The sequence below is a fragment of the Herpailurus yagouaroundi genome, unplaced genomic scaffold (genome assembly GCF_014898765.1).
Source record: "Herpailurus yagouaroundi ecotype Mexico unplaced genomic scaffold, PumYag 193, whole genome shotgun sequence".
NCBI lineage: Eukaryota > Metazoa > Chordata > Mammalia > Carnivora > Felidae > Herpailurus > Herpailurus yagouaroundi.
The window spans coordinates 2,313,766-2,316,880 of record NW_024412424.1 but is presented as its reverse complement, the minus strand read 5'-3'; the positions used below and the strand labels follow the sequence as shown (position 1 = coordinate 2,316,880).

The 3,115-nt window shown below is 51.7% G+C and overlaps 1 non-coding gene across 1 annotated transcript; it reads right to left on the bottom strand.

Annotated features, from left to right (window-relative positions):
* Window positions 1-3,030: 3,030 nt before the first annotated feature.
* Window positions 3,031-3,115, bottom strand: TRNAR-UCG (transfer RNA arginine (anticodon UCG)). The gene has a single exon. It is a non-coding gene; the product is annotated as a tRNA-Arg (tRNA).

The following is a 3,115-nucleotide window of genomic DNA, read 5'->3' as shown; positions in this document are numbered from 1 at the left end:
TCTAGGATTTGTTTTTATTTTCTTTTCTTTTCGTTTATCCTGAGAGAGAGAGGGAGCGCGTGTGAGCGGGGGAGGGGCAGAGACAGCGAGAGGGAGGGAGAGAATCCCAAGGAGGTTATTATGTCATTGCACAGATGGGGAAACAGAGGCAGGGTCTGGGTGTGGGGCTTTGACAGCTGTGACATCGCCCAGCCTAGACTGACTGCTTTTATCTTATTTTCTGTGTTTATGTGACAGTATGTTCGTGTGTATTTCGCCAAGGCTTTGCAGATAGCACCTTAGGGTCGACATGATTTAAAATACAGACGCGTTTTATTCCGAAGGGAGGAAGGGAACATTACCAGGCACGTCTGGACAACTAGAGTCTATAGTGAGATAGCACTTGACGTCCTTCCGTAGGTACAGCAAAAAACTCAAGTTCCCCAAACAGAAGACTTTGTATAAAAGCACGTGAACTTTATGGGGCGCCTGGGTGGCTCAGTCGGTTAAGCGTCCGACTTCGGCTCAGGTCATGATCTCGCAGTCCGTGAGTTTGAACCCCGCGTCGGGCTCTGGGCTGACCGTTCGGAGCCTGGAGCCTGCTTCCGATTCTGTGTCTCCCTCTCTCTCTGACCCTCCCCCCATTCATGCTCTGTCTCTCTCTGTCTCAGAAATAAATAAACGTTAAAAAAAATAAAAATAAAAAAGGAGCACGTGAATTTCGTTATGATGTTGCCTTTCCCCAACTGGTCTTAAAATAAAATTTCATATAAATGTGTTAAAGGTCAGCTTTGTTAGGGCATAACTCCCATACAATAGAATTCAGTACGTGACTCACGTACTGAGCCTGGGTGGCTCAGCTGGTGAAGTGTCCGACTCTTGATTTCAGCTCAGGTCATGATCTCGTGGTTCGTGGGATCGAGCCCAGAGTTGGGCTCTGTGCTGATGGCGAAGAGCCTGCTTGGGATTCTCTCTCTTCGTCTCTCTGCCCCTCCCCTTCCTGAGCTCTCTCTCTCTCTCTCTCTCTCTCTCTCTCTCTCAATAAATAAACGTTAAAAAATAAAACCCAGGGGCGCCTGGGTGGCTCAGTCGGTTAAGCGGCCGACTTCGGCTCAGGTCATGATCTCAGGGTTTGTGAGTTCGAGCCCCTCGTCGGGCTCGGTGCTGACAGCTCAGAGCCTGGAGCCTGTTTCGGATTCTGTGTCTCCCTCTCTCTGACCCTCCCCCGTTCATGCTCTGTCTCTCTCTGTCTCAAAAATAAATAAATGTTAAAAAAAAATTAAAAAACAAAACAAAACAAAACCCAGTAAAGTACAGTTGGATGTGTTTTGGCAAATGCATAAATCCTGAAACTGTCAATCTGGATATCATATTTCCATCACCCAGAAAGTTCCATCGGCCCCGTGGCAGCCCATCCCCTCCCCCAGGTATACAGTAACAGATAGTGGATATACACATTTGCCTTTACCAACTGGACATGGCGAGTTACAGATTCAACCGGGAGATGGAAACATCTCCTGCCATAGTCCCCCTGGGCTGAGCCCAGAGTGGGCTCAGGAGCCCGGGGTCAAGGTCTTCCTCTGGATGTTGGCAATTGGCCAAAGTCCCATTTTATGGCCAGTACTAATGAGGCTAGAGACAAATGGCCCGGAGGGTCCAATGGGCCCTGATGTCAGCCCCTCAACAGTGAGGATAAAAAGGAAATGCGGGTGTGGCTATAGACTGAATGCTTGCGTCCCTTCCCAAGTTCATAAATTGAAACCCCGATCCCCAGTGTGATGGCGTTACAAGGGGGGGGGGTGCCTTTGGGCGGCGATTAGGTCACGACAGCGGAGCCCCCACGATGGGATTAGTGCCCTTATGAGAAGGGACACAAGAGAGCTTGCTCCCTCTCCCTGTTTTCTGCCATGTGAGGACACAGACAGAAGGCAGGTGTCCACAAACCAAGAATCATCCCTCACCAAACACCGGATCTGCCGGCATCCCGATCTTGGACTTCCCAGCCTCCGGACTTGTGAGAAGTACCTGTCTGCTGTTTAAGCCCCCCGTGCCGTGGTAGTTATTGTCGTAGGAGCCTGAATGAAGATTTGCCACATCCTGGGGTCACCAGGAGCCCTCAACCAGTAGCTTCATCCTTCTGAGTCTCAGTCTCTCTGTCTGTAAAACGGGGATACTTCCGGAACCAGCCTGCTGGGGCTTTTGTGGCTATTAAATCTCCCTGCCAGGACTCAGCTGGGCACTTTTAGGCCTTAGAAGCTGTTATTATTGTGATTGCTAGTGTTGCCATCCCGTCTCTGGTTCTCGGTCCTGAGAGTTCCCAGCTGGGCGTCCCAGAACTCTTCTCTCTGCCTCCTGACTCCACCCAGCAGTGGCTTGTGGCCTTGTCTCGATCCTGCTGCTCTGTGCCCTGGGAAGTGGCTATGGCCATGTGGGCGAGGAGGGTGGACTGGGCCGGCAAGTAGCTCAGGAAATTCCAGGGCAGAGGCGGTGCTGGGCGCCGTTCACCTCACCTGCTCCTCCCCACCCCTCTGGCTGAGGATGCGCCCAGACTTTTGTCCTTCCCCCACTGTGGGTGGTTGAGGGCATCACACTCGCTGGGAGACCCCGACCATCTTAAACTTAGCCTTGACTATCTGCTGGAGCCTGCAAATTGTCAAAGGGAGCTGGGGGTGGCACGAAGCCAGCCCCCAAAATTACGTTCGCTCTCACCCCAGGACCTTTGCACAGGCTGTGCCCACTACCTAGGATGCTCTGTGCCATGTTTGTACCTGCGAATCTCTTCCTCCAGCTCCCCATAAAGTGTCACTCCCATAGAAAGCCCCTCTGGGCCCTACTCAGGACCCTCTGGATCCTACTAGCACTGTATATCTCCCTTTGGCAGGTCTTGTCCAAGTTATAATTTTGCATTTATGCTGGTGACTGTATTTTTTTTTAATTTTTTTAATGTTTATTTATTTTTGAGACAGAGACAGAGTGTGAGCATGGGAGGGGCAGAGAGAGGAGGAGACACAGAAACTGAAGCGGGCTCCAGGCTCCGAGCTGTCAGCACGGAGCCCGAGGCGGGGCTCGAACCCGCGAACCGCGAGATCATGACCTGAGCCGAAGTCAGACGCTCAACCAACTGAGCCACCCAGGC